The 14,922-nt window shown below is 45.1% G+C and overlaps 1 protein-coding gene across 2 annotated transcripts in view; it reads right to left on the bottom strand.

Moving 5' to 3' along the window:
• Positions 1–4,449, bottom strand: part of PAK3 (p21 (RAC1) activated kinase 3) — a 194,212-nt gene extending 189,763 nt beyond the window's left edge. The window contains exons 1-2 of one of the 2 annotated variants that reach the window (XM_038416869.2): positions 4,358–4,449; positions 3,125–3,319 (exon numbers count right to left, since the gene is read on the bottom strand). The gene's annotated coding sequence lies outside the window, so the exon portion shown is untranslated. The other variant, XM_043492156.1, reaches the window with a different exon arrangement.
• Positions 4,450–14,922: the final 10,473 nt, after the last annotated feature.

Below are 14,922 nucleotides of genomic sequence, written 5' to 3' on the forward strand. Positions count from 1 at the left end.
CCTACAGAGATTAACAATACAAGCAGAAAACAACAAAATGTATTTCAACTCAGGAAAATGCAAGCTATCACCACTAAAGAACACCACTTCGACATATTCTACCAAGTTCTAGGTTTCTCAACATAGATTCTTTACCAGTGTCACACTAAAGATCAACACTATAGTCAACTTCACACAGGCATCAGCTCAAGAAAAGTTATTCAAGAAAGAAAAAGAATTAATTAATTCATTAGTCTGGTAAGCTACAAATGTTGAACTTCTAACAATAGTCATTTTAGTCTGTTTTACAAATAAAGCAGAAGCCTGTGCATATGGTATAGAACTTGACTCAAACTATCTTCAAGACAACTTCATATTTTACTGAGGGATATGAGTAAGATTGAGTAACTGGTTGAAAACTTCCTACCTGCACCAACTCACTGCTCCCATAATTATTTCCTCTATCCCATTGTTAAAATAAAGTACACTGTTGTAGGCCATTACCAATTCCCATGGTATGTCACTGATCAGTGTGACTTTATGAGAGGCCTGGCTGTTGCTCAGTAATGTAACAGCACGCAGATGAAAGTTTTCTGGCTTAAAAACTGGATTGGGGTTTTAATACCCTGGTTTTTCTATGTTGAATAACTAGTTATGTTGGGCCACAGAAATGCAATTGCAGAATTCCTTTGATTTCCCTGTTCTGTGTGTCTCAACAAATCAGAGACTGATGAACTCTCTTCTTTTCTGGCTTTGGTTTTTGACAACAGCTAGAGTGACCATAGTTCCCAAAGGGAAAACGGGACACCACACAGAGCTGATGTGAGCCCCCCGTCCCAGCCGCTTTCCAGAGCCCCCACGCAGAGCTGGCCCCAGCTGCTTGTTGGAACCCTGTTGCCCTCCCCACCATGTTGTCGCTGGTCGCTCAAACCCTGCCAGCCTCCCAGCATGCTGGAACCCTGCCTGCCTCCCTGTGTAGGGCTGGCATCTCCACTTTCCCCCCCCCCCACACCATGTTCCTCTGACCACACTGCACCCCACTTTTTTGACAAAAAAAATCGGACAGCCAGGAGAGGGCTTAAAAAAAAAAGGGACCGTCCTGGCCAAAATGGGACATATGCTCACCCTAAGCTAACATAACAAAGGATGCCCACTGATCTTCATGTACCTCAAGCCACCACATCTGCACATGGTAAGGAACTGGTGAAGATCCACAATAAAGTTAACTAAGTAGAAGGAAGCATGAGCATATGGGATGGCATTGGACTGGCAATCAGGAAATCTGGGGTCAGTTCTCAGCTTGGTAACAGACTTTCTGTATGACTTAGGGCAAGTAATTTCATCTATCTGTGCCTTGGCTACCACCTAAATAATAATAAAGTGAGTAGATTTTCTATAAGATTTTATTCCAAGCAAAGTCCAATGCCCATAAGATCCAGTTACCAGTGTGTTGGTCTAACACAAAGGACACAGGATTCTAAGTGTTCAAGTCTCTCAGCCATAATAAACAAAAAGAAGCAGCAATGGAAGAGAGATTCACTTGCAACCAGCACCTTTTTGATCCAAAATTAAGAAATGGTCATGAGCTTTCCTCCTCAAAAGGCTAAAGCAATAGCTGTGCTAACTCACCTGATCTGTCTCTTTATTTTTAAAAATATACACCAGTGATTACGTCAGCCAGTACATTGGTCCCTTCGGTTAAGATAAGCTCATCCCAAGCTGGATCCTTGTATGAACCTGACAAACCTTGCTCAGATAAGAAACTGTCAGTCCTGCTAGCAAGGACAGCAATTTCAGCCTTAGTAAGATTTCCATTAGGCACCACATGAGACTGGGGGAGGTTACTTCATTAGATCAGTTGCTTCTGGAAAAAGGGAGACAAATTTGTCTGCCCCAGCCCCGTTAAGTCAGTGCTGTGCATCAGCTCCTAAGTGTATGTGATTTTACTGCATGAAGTCTAAAGTGATCTCCCTGCTCACCATCATCACTGGACATCACTGTGGCCAGAGCAGGAAATACAGTATTTGGGTTTCCTCTTTTTAAAAGTAATTTGTGTAAATACAGTAACAAGGGTAAAGTGCCTGCTCCCAACACACAAAATGGCAAAGCTTCCCTTTACTTCAGTGGTGCAGCATGGGGCCCATAGTTTTAGTTTGCTACTTGTTTCAGCTAAACAAGTTCATCAAAATCCCTGTACATGACATGTCTGTTACATTCTGTTCATCACTACAATAAAACAAAATCTTAAACCACTACTTTCATAATGTTAGATTAAGATATTGTATTTTTGCTTGACCTGAAAAACAAAACTTTTTTTAGAAAGTGCTGGTAACGCAGAGAGAGTTTTAGGTTGTGAGTGGGTTTAAAAGAACCCCATTAAAATTATTCTCTTCCTGAGAATCTGAAAGTGACTAATAGCTGTAGCTCACGAAAGCTTATGCTCTAATAAATTTGTTAGTCTCTAAGGTGCCACAAGTACTCCTTTTCTTTTTTTAATAGAATCACAGTGAGCCTTGAGTGTCTAGTTGTAAAAAAAAAAAAAAAATAATAAGTGAAGATATCAAAAAATCAGGGAATTTCCAACTATCCAAAATAATTATTATTTTCACAATGTTGGTACGGTAGAACAGGTAAAGCCCAGACTGCAGCCATGTGCATCCACTGTACTCAGACACAGGATTAAACACAACCTGGCCCACAGGTATATTTTAAGAAGTACTGATAGCGATTGCTCTCCATTCCCCCTTCAGCACTCGCTCCAGTTACACTGCTTATTTAAGTGCCTTCATCTGTGTACATACACACCCGTCTAGTCCTCCTCACACAAATGCAGACACTGCCAGCAGAGAGGCGCACGCAAGAACATTTTTCACACAGACACAGCTCCCTGGATTCTCAGACTAACCAGGTCCGGCAAAATATGGGGAGAGAGAGAGAGACAGGCTTGTCCCCCCCCTCTGAAACTGACAAGGAGAGTTTGGCAATTGACAAGTGATGAAACTGACCAGTTGCTACCCCGACTCCCTCCTCTCACTGCCGCATCAGATCTACTCCCTGGCTTTGTTTTAAACGAGCTGCCTTTCTTTTCCACCCCAAAGGGAGCTCTGCAGAGCAAGCTGGCAAGGTAACAAAGCAAATGACAGACCTTCTCTGTCGCCTTTTCTGTGCTGGGGAGGGAGCGTTTCCTCTCCCTGGCTTTGCCTGTCGCCGCTTGGCAGGAGGAGGCGAGCAGCCCAGACGCTTCCTCAGGGATGCTCCAGTTTCTTTGCTGGCTCTCTCTTGAGGCGTTGCAGGATCTCTGAGGGCTCATCTGCTCCACATTGCTCGGGCCGGTGGGATTCTTTATTTTGAAAAAAATAAAAAAAATTATCTAGATTATTATTATAATATATTCTGGGGGCTTGTGGTTCCTGCAAGCAGGCGGAAGTGAAACCCTTCCCCCTCCCTCCTTCCTCTGATCTCAGCCCAGCGGAGAGGAGAGAAGGGGCAATTCCCAGTCACCGCGCCAAAGGGCAGGCGATTTCCCATCCGTGAGGCGAGCGGGAGCCTGCCCGGGTGGCGATTTGTGTGTTGAGATCTGCACACGCCGGGGGGGGGGGGGGGCGCACATTAGATTGCAGGGTGTTTCCTGCTGCAGACTGGGCACTACGGAACCAAATGCGCCTCGGGCGTTATTCCCAGGCGCCTGTCCCAAGGCAGGGGCTGCTCGCCCGGCAGCCAGGCACGTGTCCCGCTCGCTCCGCCAGGGGCCTGCAGGGTCCCAGCTCCCCGGGCGCCCGAACTGGAGGCGAGCTGCGCGGAAGCCCGTGAGCCCCCTGCAGGGGCGGGGGATGTTCCTCTCGCTTTCAGTCCTTCCACCGCCCCGCCGCAGGGGCGCTTCCCGGCCCAGCCCCTTCCCCAGTGCGGCAGGCGGGGGAGGAGGAGAGAAGCCAAGAAAGAGGAGGGGGGGGATGTCGATCTATTTCACCCCCCCCTGCCCTGGGTAAAGTCTCCCCTAGAAGGGACTGGGAGGGGGGGGCACTTGGGGCGCTTTTCGCACCCCTCGCTCCCAGCGGGAGAGGGATGGGGAGGGCGGTTTCCCTTCTCCACCCCATCCAGGAGTTTGGGGCCCCGTTTCTTCCCCCGGCGGGGGGGGGGGGGGGAAGGCTCCCGCTGCAGCCTGCCGAGCGAAGAGCAGGCACCGTGCCCCACCGCCCGGCGGAGCAGGTGCAGAGCCCAGCTGCCACGCCGAGGCTGCCTGGTGGCAGGGGCCAGGGAGGCTCAGCTGGACCAATCTCAGCCCGACAGCGGCATTCCCCCAGCCGCAGCCGGCTCGGGATAATAAAGGAGCGGCCCAGCCCCGCTCCGAGCCGCCAGGCACGGAGCGAAGAGCACGAACAGTAGATCGGGAGGCTGCCGCCGCTTCCCGGCTGCTTTACGGCGCTTCCAGTTGTCCCGCTGCCCCCGCTCTGAGCCCAGTTAAGAGCCCGGGTAGCGCCTGAAGCCGCGGGACGGCCCTGCGACCAGGTATTTAAATACCACGTGAAAAGAAAAGGAGGACTTGTGGCACCTTAGAGACTCACAAATTTATTAGAGCATAAGCTTTCGTGAGCTACAGCTCACTTCATCGGATGCATTTGGTGGAAACTACAGAGGGGAGATTTATATACACACACACAGAGAACATGAAACAATGGGTTTTATCATACACACTGTAAGGAGAGTGATCACTTAAGATGAGCCATCACCAGCAGCGGGGGGAGGGGGGGGAAAGGAGGAAATACAGTGTGTATGATAAAACCCATTGTTTCATGTTCTCTGTGTGTGTATATAAATCTCCCCTCTGTATTTTCCACCAAATGCATCCGATGAAGTGAGCTGTAGCTCACGAAAGCTTATGCTCTAATAAATTTGTCAGTCTCTAAGGTGCCACAAGTCCTCCTTTTCTTTTTTGCGAATACAGACTAACCCGGCTGCTACTCTGAAAAAAATACCACGTGGAGATTGTCGAGAGCTGCGTGACCAAGGGCTGTCCCTTTTTCTTATGGCCCGGGCCTCTCCTCTGGTACAAGTAGCCTGGGTGACAGGCTGTTAGGGAGGGAAAACACCCCCTTCTCTCTGCGTGTCTGGGTGTGAACAGAACGCTGAGAGGAGCATCGAGGGGAAGGGAAATTTTCCAACAATTCGTGATTAAAGTATAAATCCATCTACCCCTTGCTAATTCTTTGTATGGTTTCTTGGGTGCTGTGTTCAATGTTTTCGATGTTTCCTCCCCCCCCCCCCAAAAAAAAATATGGTAGTGTCTAGGGACAATCCAGAAGAGGGCTCCCATGTGCTAGGTACTGTACAAACACAGAGAGAGGTAGTTCCTTCCCCAAAGAGCTTCAGTCTCTAAATCAGGGGCGGGTAAACTTTATGGCCTGAGGGCCAGCACCGGGTTTCCGAAATTGTATGGAGGGCCGGTTAGGGGAGGCTGTGCCTTCCCAAACAGCCAGGCATAGCCCGGCTCCGACGCCCCCCTCCACCGCTTCTCGCCCCTGATGCCCCCCCCCCCGGGACTCCTACCCCATCCATCCCCCCGCTCTCTGTCCCCTGACCGCCTCGGACGTCCCTAACTGCCTCCCGCCGACCCATCCAACCCCCCTCTCCTTCCTGACTGCCGCCCCAGGACCCCTGCTCCATCCAACCACCCCTTCTCCCAGACTGCCCCGGACCCCACGCCCCTAACTGCCCCCCACCCCTGACTGCCTCCTGCCGTCCCATCCAACCCCTCCTCTCCTTCCTGACTGCCCCCCTGGAACCCCTATCCTCATTCAACCCCCCTGTTCCCTGTCCTCGGACAGTCCCGACCCCTAGCCACACCCCTGGCCCCTGACCACCCCCCGAACTCCCCTGCCCTCTATCCAACCCCTCTGCCCCCTTACCGCGCTGCCTGGAGGAGATGGCTGGCGCGCCGCCTGGCTAGAGCCAGCTACGCACAGCGCAGCACCGAGCACCGGGTCAGGCCGGGCTCTGCAGCTGCCCCGGGAGCTCGCAGCGCCGCCGCCCAGAGCATTGCACCGGTGGCGCAGTGAGCTGAGGCTGCGGGGAAGGGGGAGCAGCAAGGGAAGGGCCGGGGGCTAGCCTCCCGGGCCGGGCAAGAGGGTCCCGCGGGCTGTAGTTTGCCCACCTCCCGTCTAACTAGCCAGGACAGACAAACCAATAGAGGAAGGGGTAGACACACACAGCGGAGTGTTTAATGACATGGCTGCAAACTTGATGTTAATTGTACAATCAACCACGAACTATTGTAGATATTTAGACACACTCGGTGCTATATTTCATTGCTTCAAAGCGTTGGATGGAGAGGCGTCTATCTGCAACCGAGGCGCCCAAATACCCCTGGAAATCTGAGTAACATTTTCAGAACTACCCAAGTGACCCATCCTCAGAAGCGACCCCAGGAACCCGCATCTCATTGAAAGTCAATGCTACAGGCTCATCAAAAGATCAGGTTTCAGAGTAGCAGCCGTGTTAGTCTGTATTCGCAAAAAGAAAAGGAGGACTTGTGGCACCTTAGAGACTAACAAATTTATTAGAGCATAAGCTTTCGTGAGCTACAGCTCACTTCATCGGATGCATTTGGTGGAAAAAGCAAAGGAGCAAGTTAGAGAAATTGAAAGAGATTAAGTTACACACAATTACTGTAATAGTGTAAGAGGAAGGATTGTACAATACAGCTAAACACAATACCTTCTGCTAGCTCCTTAGCGACATCTTGTGGTGCAGTTGCTGCATGACCCATTCATTTGTATAATTTATTTGGGGCCTAATCCTACAAGCACTTGAGTGGTAACTTTACTCCCTCAAATGGTCTCATTCACTTAAGCTGCTGGGTGCTCAGCACTTTGGAAAATTGGACTGTTTACTCAGGTGCCTAACTGAGTATTTTGTCCTCTGTTTTATGCCATTCACAGACTGCTCAATTTCCAAAAATTATTGGCACCCACATTCCATAGTGACCAGCACCTTATAAATATGCAAAACCTCACACAGTATGGCTCTCTCTCTCTCTCTCTCTCTCTATATATATATATATATATATGTATATGTATAAAATTTCAACTGGCTTTATGCATAGGCTGAGGAGCAGAGTCTGAAAGGGAGAGATGCTAACTGATCCACCAACCACAGCAGAACATACTAAGGGTAGGATTCACAAAGATCCTTAGGCACTTGAGTCCCATCACAACTCACGACATTTCGCTCAGCTGCCACCTAACCCTGTAGATGCTTAAACTCACTCCAGCCCTATGTTTTTCTTCTCTTGGACTGCACACTGCAGACTCGCTATGTGCTTGGATAGCTGCCTTCTTCTTAAGCCCCAGAGCAATTCACAAACCAGGAAAGAGGAGTATTCAGCTGCCCAAGAGACATATGGGGGCCTGATCTGGTAGGCAGCCTCTGACCACACCCTCCCTTATAGTCATTCGACTAGTGGCTAGGGTACTCACCCAGTATGTAGAGATCTCTGGTTCAAATCCTCACTCCTCCTGAAGGGGAGCAGGGACCTGCAGCCTCTCAGGTGAATGCCCTAGCCACTAGCTATGGAATATTCTGATCTGGGTCTCCCTCAATCTCTCCTATTGAAGTTGTTCCACCTTAAATAATGGAATACCAAATAATAATTGAACCAGAGAAAGAGTAATTTACGCTGTCCTACTGCACATGATCCAGTGGAATATAAGGCAATAAAATGAAGTCAATAGTTACAGCATAAGTGTCTGGTACATCAATCGCCATCTCAGTGACTGATCCAGAACCATCATTAGGCACTCAGTGAGATATCAAAGTCCAGAATCTGGGCATGGACTAAGTCTTCCTATAAATGTGTATATAATAGACTAGTACAAAAGGGGGGTCGGGGGACTCCAATACTGACTGGTGCCTCTGGATGCTACTGCAATACAAATACCAAATAATAAAGTATACACAGTATAAGAGCATTCGTCGTATCTACTTATTATGATCATTTATACCTTCCTAGATATTGAGGAGAACTGAAAGGCCATCAGTGACTAAGCCACCATCCCAGCATACTACCATATATTAAATGTCCATGAGTTCTCTTAAGTGAATGGAGTAGTACTGAATGAGGACTAGTAGCATATGCCAACTGACGACACATGGAAAGTCATGGGGCTTTAATGGCAGGTCATGACAGGGGGCTCATGTTTTGTTTGCCCGTTTTGAAGTGCTGTTTCTTTTTCATTTTCTCAGTTTGGGTGTTTTGCTCTGGAATTCAGCAACAGACATTTTATTTACTATTTTTAATACAAAGTCACCATGCATAAAAATTACATTTTGCCCACATACTTGCTATAGTATGAAAAGCAATCTGCTGTTAATAAAACAGAAACTAATCCCCAGAGGAAATGAATGCTTAGGAACCATGAGCTTAAAGGAAAAAAAACAAAAAAACACTGCTGCATTTGAAATAATGACAAGAAAGTGAATTAAGACTAATTCCTCTCAAAGTTAGGCAATTTTTATATCATACTACTGATATCCTTAATGAAGAATGATGCATTTATTCACCATCATGTATTTTTACTTTAGCTTATGCTGTATAATAATAAACATCCGCTTACTAAGTTAGTGAGTAGAATGATGGGTTAGCAACTCACGTTTCCACAGCAGGTCAACTCCTAAAGCTTTGTTCAGGTGCAGCTAGCGGCATGTTGTACTTGTGGGAAAGGACCGTTCAAAAGTGGAAGTGTTCCAGAGAGCATGTTCAGTCCAGCTGGGTTGTTCTGAAAAATCCAGATGAAAGATTCAGAGAGGGCAGCCCAGTGTGGAGATCCAAGCAGAATGTTACAGTCTGAGTCAAGAAACAAGGCTTAATCTGAAAGCACCCTTTGGCATGTGTCACTTGTATAAGGGAATGATGGCAAGTGACTGAAATGAGGTAGAAAGCAATGGTAAGACTGCAGACTTTTCACAACCTAAAGGAAGAGGGAAGAGATTTTTTTTGCCCATCACTGGACACTAGCTGCAAAAGATGTAATGGGAAATGCCATGGTTACTTTTTCAGGCACTAAGCCTGCAAAACATTTACATGTGCTTATCTTTACTCATTATTTGTATTACAGTGATTCTTAGAGGCCCCAATCAAGATTGCAGCGCCGTTGTACTAAGCACTGTATATACACATATCAAGAGAGAGTCCCCAAAGAGCTTACAATTTAAATAGACAAAAGGTGGAGGGAACCAGCACAAAGATTAAGTGACTTGCCCAAAGTCACACATCAGGTGAATGGCAAAGCAAGGGACAGAGGCTAGGTCTCCTGAGTCCCAGTCAAAAGATTTACCACAGAATCATGCTGCTCTGAGCGTGTTCAGGAAAATCAAGACCTCTGGGAACTGCCCATGAGCAAGTGGGAAAAAGAAGTGTCCATTGCAGGGTCCTTATTCAGGCAAATCTCCCACTGAATCATCTTGTAATACCGTTTGCATGAGGTTGTTGAAATAACTAGCCAGGAGTCTGGTGTGAGCCAAAGAAATCCTATTGTGAAAGAATAATTATGTCCCCTCTCGAAAGATCAAAGGGTCCCTAAATACATTTATAGGCTACCAAGAGCTCGACAGGAGACAATTAGATCTGTGAGGAGGAAAGAAAGTTATTCCTGTCATTTTAAATGTTAGTGAATTTATTGCAGGCAAAATGGGCCAGAGCATCAGCCCTGGAGACTGAAATGCTCAGACTATCCATAGACCATGTACAGCACAGAAAACGGGAGTGCAGGCTTCTCTGTCACACTGCCCCACCCAATGTATCTGATATCTGGAGACATCTTCTCTGGAGGCTGTTTTGGGCAGGGCGGGGGGTCAGGTTCCTTGCCCCATGTAAACGTTGTTTTCTCTTAACCTCTTCTAATTGTATTGCAATACAGATAAGTCTAAGCATGTCTTCTGTTGCTCTGGGGACTGAAAGTGTTAGCTTACAATATAGAGGCCAGATTCCAGTCTCAGTTACCAGGGTGACACTCCAATCTTACACTGATGTAATTGAGACTGGAATCTGGTCCCCACATTGTAAGTAAACACATTGTCAGTGGAGTCACTCTGGTTTTACACCAGTGCCACAGGTCAGAACCAGGCCCTGTATGTTTTGATGCATCCTGGAAGCCTAATGACATGCCAGTTCACCAATGCTCACTGCTGGTTGTGTTTTTGTAAATGTACACCATACAGTACAAAAACAAGACAACTCGGTTTACTCGGTTTACTCCATTCTGATGGAAATCATTAGTTGGAAACAAAGACCTTCGCTCCCAATATATGCACTAACCCAAGCAAGTTGTTGTGTAATTGCTTCCTGGCAATACATGTTTTCCACGACTAGATGTCAGTGTTTGCATGAGTTGGAACAGCATCTCTCAGGACAGGAGTCCAGTTTTAAATATTCATGGTTAATGCCTCCTTCTATTCTTGTCGGGCTTTGCTTTTCATATTTTGTTTGTTTAATAAGTTACTTTGTGATATGGTGAATTACAAAGCCATTTACTGGACTTTTGCTACCACTGACAGAATGCCACTAAAATTAAATGAGGCATCTTCATCAAGGTAATTCTTTTTCCATTTTTATTATATTTATTTTATTATATTTATTTATTATAAGCTTAGCAGGACATATCTCGAAAGTAACATGTTTATGCTCCAACTTTAATCACAAAGGCAAAACAACAACTTAAGCTATGAATTTTCTTTTTCAAAATATATCATAGCTATGAAAACCCATTAAACAGCTATCATCTCCCTCACCCATTTAAAGAGCAATAACTCCTTGTCAACTTTTCCGCTTCATTTAGATACCGATTCAAAAAAATATTAAGCCCCAACAACTTCTGGATGGACTGATCCTGCTCCCATTTAAATCAAAGGGACTTTTACAATTGACTTCATTTGGAGTAGGACTGGTGCCAAACAGTGGTTAATTTACAGGACAGAGTTTTCGAAGTTTTCATTTCCCTCAGTCATATTATATTATGGTAAATAACCCTCCATGAGGGACTCTGCTGTTCTTTCACTGCTGTCTCTCAGCCAAGCAAATTAATACAAGAAACTGATGCACCTTCAAACCATCTTCTGTTGTCACTGAGGTTCTGAGAAAGATCTAAGAGTCCCACCAGCAACCACAGCGGGATTAGTGCCCTCTAAGCCTGTGGCTAATTTACAAAAGGCCAAGAACTTACATTAGGGGGTCTGGTTTTGCTCATTCTCAGACTGGTGCAAATGAGAAGTAAGACTCTATGGAAGGTAGCTGAGTTACTGACATAAGACCAATGTTAGATCAGATTCAGGCCCAAGATCTGTATGATATTTCAGAACCATAATTTGCGAGATGTTATCTCCTCCTCTGGCTACTTCATGTCCCAGATATCCAGAGATATTAGGCCCTCCATAGAGAAAATGGATAGAACTGGAGTAATATGCTATGACAATAATGAAGTATCCTAGGAGCTTTTGCAATGAGACACAGAGCAGCTCTCTTTCTCTACAGCAGACTATTAGAGAATATAGAGCTCCGAGCATAGAGAATCCCTGTTTTAGTCACTTACAGGAACAAGACCTTAGAGTGATTATTTCAATGCTGATGAACCACATCTTCAGAGACCGATTTTTTTAATTCAAACCTTGAGAAAAATATAGAAAAGTGAATCAAGTTCTTTGTGGGATTGAGAGAGTGAATCTACCGGTTTAATAGCAGTAATGAGCACTTTACAAACATTTACTAATTAATCCTCATAACATCCCCAAGAGGTAGATACTTTAGTATGTTCATTTGACAGATGGGGAAGCTGGGAGAGTTCAAGTGACTTGGCCTGGGCCACAGTGTCACAGCTGGAGGTAGAACTCGGGAGTTCCTGGCTTCTGGCCCAGTGCTCCAATCACTAGACTATAACTTTGCCTTGGGATAGTGCTCCCAAAATGCCAGTGACCCACATAACTCATTAGTAAGATGATTGCCAAGTGTAAAGAACAATGTGAAAGATCATCTCTTAAGGATCTGTGCACATAAGGGACCCTCTACATGGCGCCTATCCCTCCTGCACAGAAGGGGTGAGGTTCTGCCATCTCCACACCACTGTTGCCTTCCTCCTCCACACCCCCTGAAGGACTAAGGTTTTGGAAATGTACATGGGAGAAGGGGAGGCTGGGATGAGTCTCCATGTTGCAAGTTCATCATCTCCTCCACTTCAGACTTTCCCAGGAAAATTAATACCGTCTGGCCTTGCTTGTGTAGGGAACCCCCTTTTATGGGTGATCCCAGGGTCAGCTGTTGACTGAGGGCCCCAGAGTTGCCATAGAGAGATGGGAAGGAGCTGTCTTTACACTAACCTAGAATTCCTCTGCATTGGGTGGGAGGGTGCAGGAGTCCCTACCAGCCCCTTTAATTCCTTTACGCTGCTCTAATAGAGCAAAGGGACTTTAGGCAGAGTGGAGGATTTTTAGGGACCTTTCCTTAAAGGTCATTTGGTGTCTTAATATAATTTAAATAAAATCTGAAGTTGGTCCAAACGTGAACATTTTTGAAATTTCAAAATGGTTTGTTTTGAACTGTTTGAAATGACCCTACTTTTAGTTTTTTCAAAATTTGGCATGATTTTTAAAAAGTCAAAAGCAAAGTCAAATGGTTATTTACATTTTTATTTCTCAAAAACCTAGTAACTAGTTCAATAATGTTGAATATACATATACATTTTAAAGGCACAGCATTTTTCACAAACAAAAAGGAGAGATCTCCCCCCCACACACCCAAACTTGTGAAAAGTTGTTGCCAAATGCAATTTTTCATGAAAAATTGGAACCAGTTCTACTCAAACCAAAATGCAACCTAAATTGGTAACTTGCTAAATAAATGCAAGAGCCTGTGCAATAACATCAACATCCCACCCCTCACACAACCCCATCACACACACGATTCACAAACTAAAAAGAAATTGTATTGAGCCATCAGCACAGAAGGATGCCACAAATGTGCTCTGGTGAACAGTGATTAGAGTATTTCTATCTGTGTCTATACTTGCAAAACAAGGACTTGTAATTCATCCCCAAACGTAGTGGCAGAGGAAGCTGCAGTGCAGTCTGGACAGATATTTTTATCACCCTGACGTCTAACTCTGCCCTGTAATTAACTGCAGAGCCACACATATTTCAGCCTGTTTGGCGGCTTCAACTAATGAGTGGCTCAGGACTCAACTAATGGGGGATCCTGAATGATCTGCTACTCATGGATTAGTCATTGTGGTTACATGGAGCAAGACAGGTGCAGAATTGTGTTAGTGTGTGTTAAATGGGAAAGAACGCACAGAGAGGGCCATCTTTCAATCTGGTGCAACTAACTGACTTTAATCACACATACTGAATGTTTTGGATGGCTAGCCAAATAAGAACAAAACCTTGCAGTTCCTGTATGTTCATTACCCGAGACATAAAATGTTTGACATTTTAATTAAGAGCTATAATATCAATATCACAAAATTAGTCTGAAGTTACAAGAGCAGGATCCAATCTGATTGTAAAAACACAGTTATTCAATTGATGGCCAGCACTCAGTCATAACCAGAGCTGAGTTAGGATCAGGAGTCCAAGTTCAAGACTGAGGAAAAAAAGAAACCAAGGGAAACTATCTTCTCAAATAATCCTAGGAGGAGCTGTGATTTTAGCATGAAAGGATGGAGTGCATCTTTAAAGTTGCTGAATGAAAATCCTGCTGCCATAATTTCCCTGTAAGATAAAAGCAGACTTGATCTTGTAACAGTGGCCTCTGACTTGTGTTTTTATTGGGACAATCCTCCATATTAAAGAAAAAAATCACTCCACTTTTAGTATTAAAGATTACTCCAATTTGTTGCGTTACAGAATTTGTCTGGACTAATCCTTTCCTGGGAATGTTACCGTAGTGTAAATGACAGGTTTCAGAGTAGCAGCCGTGTTAGTCTGTATTCACAAAAAGAAAAGGAGTACTTGTGGCACCTTAGAGACTAACAAATTTATTTGAGCATAAGCTCTCGTGAGCTACAGCTCACTTCATTGGATGCAATCCGATGAAGTGAGCTGTAGCTCATGAAAGCTTATGCTCAAAAAAATTTGTTCATCTCTAAGGTGCCACAAGTACTCCTTTTCTTTTTTCCTAATGTAAATGTTGAAGGTGAATGGCAAAGAAAAAAAACAACTGAGGAGTGATTTTGGTTCCTATATCAGATCACTTTTTAAATACTTTTTCTGCTTGTTTTTTATACTTGAAATATCTGATTCTTATTTCCTCTCTAAGGAGGTCAATGGCAAGATCTCTGCAGGACTTGATGATGTCAAACAAAATTGTAGCTTCACCTGTTGCTGTCCCTCCCCACAATTGCAGGTGGAAGAGATTCAGAAGCATGAGACATAGTGAAATCAACTGGAAAAAAACAGATGCTTCTAAGAACAGAATATGGGCTTAACTATGGAATAAGCTTAACTAGCGGTAGTGTTGTCCAATGGACAGAGAACTGAACCAGAACTCAAAAGACGGGTTTCTATTCTCAATTCTGCCCTGGTCTGCTGGGTGACTCTGGACAAATCACTTGTCCTCTCTGTGCCTCAGTTTCTCCCTCTATACAATGGAGACAATGAAACTTACCTCATTTGTAAAGCACTTTGAGATTTACTGATATAAAAGTGATACAAGAGCTAGGTCTTATTGCTGCAAATGGATTCATATACCGCAACATAAGAATTTCCCTGTACTTAAGTTATAGGGTCATAGATCCTGAAGTATTTCTCCTACTAGTGTGACCAGCTGGTCAAAAATATTGCAGCAAAAGGATGGCATCAGTGATTGTGGGTATGTTGACATGGCAATAAAAGACCCACAGCACTGCCACGGCTGACTTGGGCTCAGGCTGCAGGGCTAAACACTTCAGCATAGACCTTAGAGCT

The sequence above is a fragment of the Dermochelys coriacea genome, chromosome 9 (genome assembly GCF_009764565.3).
Source record: "Dermochelys coriacea isolate rDerCor1 chromosome 9, rDerCor1.pri.v4, whole genome shotgun sequence".
Lineage (NCBI taxonomy): Eukaryota > Metazoa > Chordata > Testudines > Dermochelyidae > Dermochelys > Dermochelys coriacea.